Source organism: Hemicordylus capensis, chromosome 3 (genome assembly GCF_027244095.1).
Source record: "Hemicordylus capensis ecotype Gifberg chromosome 3, rHemCap1.1.pri, whole genome shotgun sequence".
NCBI lineage: Eukaryota > Metazoa > Chordata > Lepidosauria > Squamata > Cordylidae > Hemicordylus > Hemicordylus capensis.
The window spans coordinates 60,754,921-60,764,505 of record NC_069659.1 but is presented as its reverse complement, the minus strand read 5'-3'; positions in this window follow the sequence as shown (position 1 = coordinate 60,764,505).

The following is a 9,585-nucleotide window of genomic DNA, read 5'->3' as shown; positions in this document are numbered from 1 at the left end:
AACAGACCAAATTCTCAGCATTGGGTTTTTTGAGAAAGTCATCGCCTTTGCTTTTTGGTAGATTATTTTCAAGCAATTTTCTTCACAGGAGTTGGCAAGGGCCCCCAGGGCTCTCCTAAGTCCAACTGGGGGTCTGTATGACAAGAGAACTAATATAGATGTTAAAAGGAAGAGGAGCCAAGATGCAGCCCTGCTTAACCCCTTTCTGAGTTGGTATTTAACTAGTCAGAAGGCCATCTGGGTTACACCTAATCCTAAGGCTAGTATTGTAATACAATTTATAAATAAGAAGCAAAAGGTGATGATCAAGTGAAGGAGCTGCAAGTTTGACCCAGGTTTCTCTCTAGATACAAGCCGCATTCGCATATAATGCAAAACTGGAGTTGAAGGGGCCAGAGTTGTCCAAGCATTATGTGCAAATGCGTGCAACTCCGATTCCGCATGGTGACAGACCTGAGGTTCTATTTTTCAACCTCTAATCTGAACCCTCGAGTTGTAGTGAGTCTTGTCACCACAACTAGGGATGTGCACAAACCACAGTTCGAAGAGCAATTCGAGCACCTTTGGGGAAGGAGAGCTTTAAGAAACAGGACAGCAGGACTACTCTCTTACCTGCTCTCTGATGCCCCATGCAGCTTCCTGCTGGGGCAGCGCTCAGCCCATATACCTCCACACAGCAGCAGCATGCACATGGTGTCTTTGCATGCTTGGGGGCCCTTTGCAAGTTCAGCAAAACCATGCTGACCATGCAAATGGTGCCTGTGCATGTGCAGCTACTACGTGCATGCTAGTGCAATGCGGGGTACATGGGCCGAGCACCACTCCAGCAGAAAGCTGCATAGAGGAGGGGGACACAGAGCAGGTAAAGTACTACTTTCCTCTTTCTTAAAGCTCTCCTGTGCCACTCTCAAAATGGCTCAAACGGCTCTTCAAACTGCGGTTCAGTTCTTCAAACTGCGGCTCTTCAAACTGTCTGCATTGTGTGCGAATTTGGAACTGTAGGCTGTGTCCCCTTCAACTGGAGTTGCTCCTCCCTCGACACCAATTGAAGGGGACGCAGCCTGCAGTTCTGAATTTTGAAGCTCCTCCCTCAACACTGGCAATGATTGGCTGTGCAGGCTGTCCTTCACGCAAGAAGGAAGCCCTCACAGCCAGTTCCCCCTCCTCTCTGCCGAATCGCTGACTGCAGAGAGAGCGTTCTCCATTACATCTGAATTTGGACAGGAGATCAGGTGTGGGTTGGGGAATGGAACCATGGGTCCATTGTACCCACAGTTCCATGTTACATGTGAATGTGGTCACAGAGTTAAATGCAACTTTAAAATCTGCAAATGCAGCATATAAAGATATATGACTTGCTGGTGTTTTCCCACTAGATGTAGCAAAATCAGTGCCTGAACCATGATGGATCTTCCTACTCTAAAGCCAGCCTGCTTTTCAGCCAGTAAATTTTCTTGATCTACCCAATGCAAACACCTCCTGTACAGGTACAGGGGCATAACTATAATAGGGCAAGGGGAGACAGTTTTCTGGGGGCCCACTGCCTCAGCCCCCCTGAAGCAAGTCACATGACTGACTCCCCCAGCCACGCACCCACCTGGGCTTCCTTCAGTTGTTTTTATCCTCCAAAACTGATGTGAGTGTTAAGACCTGGAGCTACCAGAACATCATGTCTTTCTCTAGTACCATTAAATGACTTGCATGCATTGTCTACAATTTACAAAACCTTTAAAAAAATAATTTAGGATGGTATTCTATTGTGCACCTAGGTTCTATCTATCTATCTATCTATCTATCTATCTATCTATCTATCTATCTATCTATCTATCTATCTATCTATCTATCTAATTTTTACAATGCTTTTTGTTACCACTATTTAGCCTCATTTAAGATTTCTTTACTTCATGAGCTGCGCTTCAGTGAGGGGGGACTATTTTAAAATCTTGTCTCTGGGCCCACTCCAACCTTGCTACACCCCTGTACAGGTACCTAGCACAAAGTTTACCAATCAGGCTTAGAAGGCTAATGGGTCAGTAGTTGGCCAGGTCATCTTTATTCCCTTTTTAAAGCATCAGAATTATGATTGCTAAGCCCCATTCACTAGGTAGAATAGCAGATTTATCTATGCAGGTGAAAAGGCTAGCAAGAATAAGAGACCCTCAATTGCTGTTTCTCTTAATTAATTCCTGAGAAATAAAGTAATAGCCTGGTGGTTTACCAGGTTTTGGTTGGTCAATCAAGTTTCTGACTTCTCTAATAGAGATGGGAGAACAACCAGGCGATGTTTCTAGGGTCTGATCAAACTGTGTAAAAGATAGCTGATCTGATGCATACAAGGCCTGAAAATGGTCTTCCTACTTAAGGGCAGAAATATGAGAGTCCAGTCAAACAGTTCCAAGGACTGGACAGTCAGCAGTGAGTCTCCAAAATGTTCCAGAATCTTTGGCTCTTACTGCATGAATAAGTTGCTGCCATGATCCTCTCTGGGAACGCCTCTTTTTAGGCTTAACAAGAAGTTTATAGCACATTTTGAAATTCATCAAATCACCAGGGGGCATTAAAGAGGGCTTTTTCAGATATAATCTGAAAGCAGCAATAAGATCTTTCTTTGCTTCTGTGAATTCATGGTTAAACCAACTTTTTAGATCTAGAGAGAGTTTCTTCCCCCTTTGTTGTAGGTTAATGGTAGGGATGTACATGAATCAATTTTTTTTATTTGATTTGTACCCGAATTGAATCACCCCCAATTTGTATTGGGTCTGAATCTGCCCCCTCCCCCTGAATCACCCCAGGTTCGATTTATATCCAAATTTTCCAAATCCAAATCGATTCGGGGGGAAGGGGTTCCAGGGGCAAAAAAGTGGGGTGGGTAGTAGTGGCCAAGGGATTGAAGCTACCACCCACATTTCAAAGAAATTGGTCAAAGGAGTGATTTTTAAAAGATTTTTGAATTTCGGGTGGAAAAACCAAACATGCCTGTTCCTGTTTGAGTCCGGTCTGGACTCGAACCAAAATGGGCTACCTGGTTTTGTGCATACCCCTACTTCTGAGGCATAGGAAGAACTCCAAAAGTATTTGCGCTTTTGTGCAAGAGCATCCTGTTTTATAGCTGCTTCGCTCATAGACACAAAGAAATCTTATGTAGCTCTAACTGAGTTTATTCAGAAACAACTCCATTTTCTTCTTCTCTCCCCCCCCCTTTCCTTTCTGACTGCACTCTGCACATTCTCTACAGGATCTCAACTGGGGAAAACTCTACAAGAAAGCATAAAATATTACTAGATAGCATACCACACACCCACACTTCAGAAGCATGGTGACTAGCACAGGGGCTAATACTGCATGTGTGCTGATTATAGTAGCACACACAGTGTACATTAGGATGTCCCGCCTCCCCATGCTTTTATAGAAAGACTAAGACTTTGAGCAGGCAGAGAGACAGAATTGGATAGTAGCTCAAGTGATAAGTCATCAAAGTCCAATTCCCCTGGTTCGATAGTCTCCTCTTACAAAGCTTCAAAGGAATAACTGCAATTTTCTTAGGCAACTGTCTGTCTGTCTTTTCTGCCAGCATTATGCATCCAGAACTACTTAATTTGCTGACTGACCAGTACGAAATTTTGAGAAACTTAATAGCATTGTATTACATGACATTTTCTTCAAATGTTGAGGATATAATTGTGCTAATATTAAGATAATGGGTTTTTTAATGACAGATCCAGCATATTAAATCAAACAATATTCTAAGCATTTGTGTTAAATTTATTCGTAGCAAACTATTGGCATGGATTCATGAAACTGATATGATGGCAACACAAGCAGGGTCCTGAAAAAGAGACTCTTCTGTAAGTCATTGTTTTGTGCTTAACTGCTTAATAGTGAAGAGGTAACAAATGTCTTTAAAGAAAGGGAAAAACACACACACACAAAAACACTTAAAGAAACACCCACTCAAGGGATCAGATAAGATTATGGGAGGAACTGGCAGAAACAACAGTAGACAGAACACTATTGCACAAATTAGTCCTTATTATACAGAAAGCTTTGCCCTAGTGCGTTTTGAACAGGGGGTACATTGTCTGAAGACTTCTGGCACTGAGTTTTTTTAATCTCTTTTTAAACTTTATAAGCTATTATGTGGGTGATTTAAAAAGCCAGATAGCACCAACAGTCTCTGGTCTATCTGTTCAATGAAGGGTCGTTATTTTCCATAGACCTTTCCAGAAGGCAAGCAACTGTGGAATGTTCAAAGCTTTCATGCTAATTCCATGCATGATCTTACTTCCAATATGGAATCAAGTATGTGAACTATGGCACATTTATAAATCATTGTTACATATAGTAATTACCAGCACCACTTTTGATCTTTATAGCACTGACACTGAAGGCATTCAAAGGAAACAATCTGGACCCATCCGTTAAGTCAATATTATGATAGGGTAAGGGTTATCATAATATTTCTGATATTATTAAAAGGAGAAAGAAATTCATGCCCTAATTCATTAGAAGATTCAAAGGAAAATTCCTTATGTATTCCTTAATAATAATTATTAAAGCTATAGATAATATAAAACCCGAAGGACTGTTGCTTCCACAAGAGCCTTGAGAGGGCCTTTCTGTTACCATCAAGTTTAAGGACCAGGGGAAAAGAGAGACAAAGATTTAATCCCAAACCCACTGGTGCCCATTTGGCTTCTGCAAAGGTAAATCTTGCCTCACCAACGTGAGAGTCAGTGAGCATGTGGATAAAGGTGATCCAGTTTACATAGTATAACTGGACTTTCAAAAAGCTTTCAACAGAGTTTCTCAAAGACTCTTGAGAAAACATAGCATATGGGATAATGGGACAGGTTCATGTGTGGATTGGTAACTGATTGAAGGACAGGAAACAGAGGATATATACATATATGCTGATGGGAGTGAGCTGTTGGTGACTGACCAGGAGAGAGAACTTGGGGTCATGTTGGACAGCTCGTTGAAAGTGTTGACTCAATGTGCAGCAGCTGTGAAAAAGGCCAGTTCCATGCCCGGGGCCACACAGGCCAATTGCACAGGCACACGGCCTCCAAAATGGCCACTGCGCAGAGGGGGGAAAGCCGAAAACTGGCAGAAGATGCCATAAAGAGACCCGGGGGGGGAGGGGGGACCTCCAGGGACACACACACACAGCCGCCTCCAGGAACTCCCCTACAGAGGATAAGGTAAAACAATTTTTTTTTGGTATTTTTTAAACAAAACTTCGCAACCCACCCCCCCGGACCAAACCAAGCCGGCAGGGTTCGAGGGGGTGCCAGAACGAACTGATGCGGTCAGGTTCGAGTCTGGTCTCGGACCAAACCAGGCCAGCTGGTTCCATGCACATCCCTAATGCATTGTGGACTAACTGTAGTTTCCGGACAACATACAAAGGCAGCCCCACATAGAACGCATTGCAGTAGTCAAGTCTGGAGGTGACCAGCAAATGTACTACTGTTCTGGGGTCATTTATCTCAAGAAATGGACGCAGTTGGCATATCTGCTGAAGCTGATAAAAGGCACCTCTGGCCACTGCCTCAACCTGGGACACCAGGGAGAGTTTCTGTCCAGAAGCACCGCCAGACTGCATACCTGTTCCTTCTGGGGAAGTGTGACCCCATCCAGAACTGGCAGATCAAAATCATCTCCCAAGTTCTGACCCCACACAATAAGTACCTCCATCTTATCTAGATTCAGCCTCAGCCTGTTACCTCTCATCCAACCCATCACTGCCTCCAAGCAGGCATTTAAGAAGGTTATGCCATCTCCCGATGATGTTGACATGGAGAAAAAGATTTGGGTGTCATCAGCATACTGATAACACCCTGCACCAAATCTCCTGATGATCTCTCCCAGTGATTTCATGTAGAATTTAAACAACATCTGAGACAATACAGAGCCCTGAGGGACACCATACCAAAGTTCAGATTTTGAAGAACAACAGTTTGCAAGAAATACCATCTGGAATCTGCCCGAGAGGTAAGAGTGGAACCACTGCAAAGCAGTGCCTCCCACCCCCAACCCACTCAGATGTTCCAGAAGGATACTATGGTCGATAGTATCGAAAGCCGCCGAGAGATCCAAAAGAAGCAACAGAATCACACTTCCTCTGTCAATTCCCAATTAGAGATCATCCATCAGGCTGACCAAGGCAGTCTCCACCCCATATCCTACCCAAAAGCAAGTCTGAAATGGGTCTAGAATATCAGTTTCATCCAAGACTGCCTGGAGTTGGGAGGCCATCACCCTCTCAATTAACTTGCCCAGCCATGGAAGGTTGGAGACAGGCCTATAGTTGCTCAACTCTGAGGAATCCAAGCCAGGCTTCTTAAGACCTGATCTAATAATTGCCTCCTTAAGACAAGGAGGCATCCTGCCCTCCCTCAGAGAAGCATTTATGATCTCTACTAGGCCTTCTACAACAGCCTCCCTGCCTGATAGTATAAGCCATGTCAGGCAAGAGTCAAGAGAACAAGTGGTAGACCAATCGCTCCAAGCAGTTTGTCCACATTCTCACGAGTCACAAACTGAAACTGATCCAGCCTAACCACATAAGAGGAGTTGCTGGACACCTCCAATGCAGACACTGCAGTAAGTGTGGGGTCTAAGTCCAAGTCCAAGTCAGCCCTAATACAAAAGATTTTATCCACACAAAAAATCATTAAATATGTCTATTACCTGTCACAGCAGGTAATAGATAATTCCAAATTCTGATTCAAGGGAGGAGGGGCACTCACTAGCCCTCTCACAACCCTGAACAACTCCACCAGTTATGAACTTGTGGACGCAATACGGGCTGAAAAGAATAGCTTCTTTGCCGCCCATATTGCCAGAGCATAGATCTTCAAATGTGCTCTATGTTGTAATCTGTCTGATTTGAGTCGAGTCTTCCTCCACTTGTGCTCCAACCTTCTCAGGCCAACCATTCTAATGGGCCCCTTGCCCCTGCGAAGGTGGGGTGTGACTGTGAATCCAACCTTAAACAGATGGTGGTCAATCCATGACAATGGGGAAATCACAGGAGTCCCCACCCACGGAACACCAGCATCAGAGTGAAAGACCAGATCAAGCGTGTGACCTGTAATGTGCGTTGGTCCCCAAAACCTTTGGGATAGGCCCATAGTTGTCATGGCCGCTATGAACTCCTGAACCACCCTGGACAAAGTGGCCCCAAAGTGGACATTGAAGTCCCCCAGCACCACAAGCCTGGAGACTCCAACGCCAAAATCGAGACCAAGTCCGTCAGCTCAGTTAGGGACTCCGTCGGCCAGCAAGGCGATTGGTACACCAACAGAAGTCTAAATGTATCTCTGGTCCCCAAACTAAGGACCAGACAGGGCCACTAGCCTCTCCAACCAAGTCTCTGTAATACATACCAGGTCTGCCCCTTCATCCAGAATCAGATCATGGATGGTTTCTGACTTATTCTGGACAGATCTGGCATTACAGAGGAGCAAGGTGAGAGTCTGTGGGAGGTTGGCACTGCTCCCCAGGTCAAAGAGCAGCAACAGACAGCAACCACACAGGCTCTCACCACTGGGCAGCCACTGTCTCTGGGAAGCAGATGTTAAAGTCTCCTCCTCCCTACAAGGCTTCTGGCAACTGAGGCACAGCACACAGGGCAGCAGCCCTTTTATAAGCCCAGAAAGATGGCTAATCTAGGCAGCTGACCCTCAGGAACTGCTGACTCACTCCCTCTGGCCCTGATCCTGCTACAGCAGACAGCAACCACACAGGCTCTCACCACTGGGCAGCCACTGTCTCTAGGAAGCAGATGTTAAAGCCTCCTCCACCCTGCAAGGCTTCTGGCAACTGAGGCCAGAAGCTATGTCTCCTAACTTAATCATTTCAGTCCTCCTGTTTGCTGCATTTTTTCCCTAAGCATTGGGCCCGTCCAAACTCTTTACAGGATAAAAGCTCAACCACTGAGCTTCCCTATTATCAAGTTTCTTCACCAAATCCCAGTACTCTGAGGGCTTTTCTTTTCTTTTTAAACTTTATAACCACTTCATTCCATAGGGGTAATTATTTTGGTCTGCTGCATCAAAAAAATAACCATGAGTCTTGTGGAGCATGAAAAACTAATTTATTATGACATACATTCATGAGGTGGAGTGCATTTCATTAGATATATGAAATGTCATTCTCAATTGACTATATAAATATATATATATATGAATACAGACAAAAATTGTAAACAGTAGATGCCAAGGGCCATGCAAGGCAAGAGGTATATTCTGTAACATTCCTATGCAAATGTACGCAGAACAAGCAAAAGTTACTTCAACTTGTGTGACAACAGAGCAAATGGATGCATGTTTCCTCAGAAGTTACACTGAGGATTACTCCCTTGTGTGTTTATGATGGCAGCCACAATCAATCACAAAAACCAACACCAGATGGCAGCAAGGATCTTACCATCAACAAGAAGTTCCTTAGTTTAGAAACAGATCACCGAAACAGACATTTCACTGTAGTTCATGGCATCTAATAATTAATATGGCTAATATGTGACTGACGTCTGCATTGGGTCTGGCAAAAAAATAGAAATGACAGGTCTCTGGGGATTATCTTTTTGTGTTCCCCCACCCCCCTCTTCAGGGGCATCATTAGGAAGTGGTGTTCAGAGCCCTGAATCTCATCAGCCACTTCTCTCCTCCATGACCTTTCCAAGAAAGGAAGTACAGCAATGGAGGCTCCTGCACAGAGCATGGCAGAGGGCTCCTAGCCTTAGCTCTCTGCTGCTTTCATCTTCACCAAATCCTGCTCTGAGTTGTGCCCTGGATCTTTATCGTTACCTAACAATGCCCCTAGTTTAGACTAATCTTAATGAAAAGTGTATGTCATGTGATGACCCCACTTTTACCAGCCAACCTACTCAAAACCCAAAGACATTAAACTCCATTAAACAGCCTAAGAATCCAGTAAAGCTTGCTACAAATGTTTCATATTTTCTTAGATTCAAACATTCACAGTGGGCATTTTTACTATTTATTTTGCTCAGCTCTGTACTTTCTTATTAAGGCCATCCCAGGTAAACCTGAGTCCTCTTGAAACCATTAGCACTTTTTCAGTGTAAATATGCTTACCTAATATTTTCTTGATATCCATCTCCTAATATGTTCCTGTTCCACATGTCTCCAAAAAGCAGAAATAGGGACAAAAGAGAAGCTGTGATTTACTAGAAAATAGGAATGATACATCTGGTTTGCATGCAGACATCCGCTTAGCATGCAGAAGGTTCCAGGTTCAGTCCCTGGCATCTCCAGGTGGGCTGGGAAAGACTCCTGCCTGAAAACTTGGAGAGCCGTAGCCAGTCAGCATAGACAATCAGAGCTTGATGGACCAATGCTCTGACTCAGTATGAGGCAGCTTCCTATGAAATACTCCCAAGACCTTTGTCTTATCTCATGAGCAGATTCAGAACTCTGTCCTGAACCCAGTTATATTGCTGCGTGCCTTACTTTTACCACTATTCATAAAGCAGTCATACTTTCAACTGATCTAGTAAAGTCATCTTTAGGATTTATGATGTTGCTGTTCTAATGGCCACAATTCCCATAATAAAGT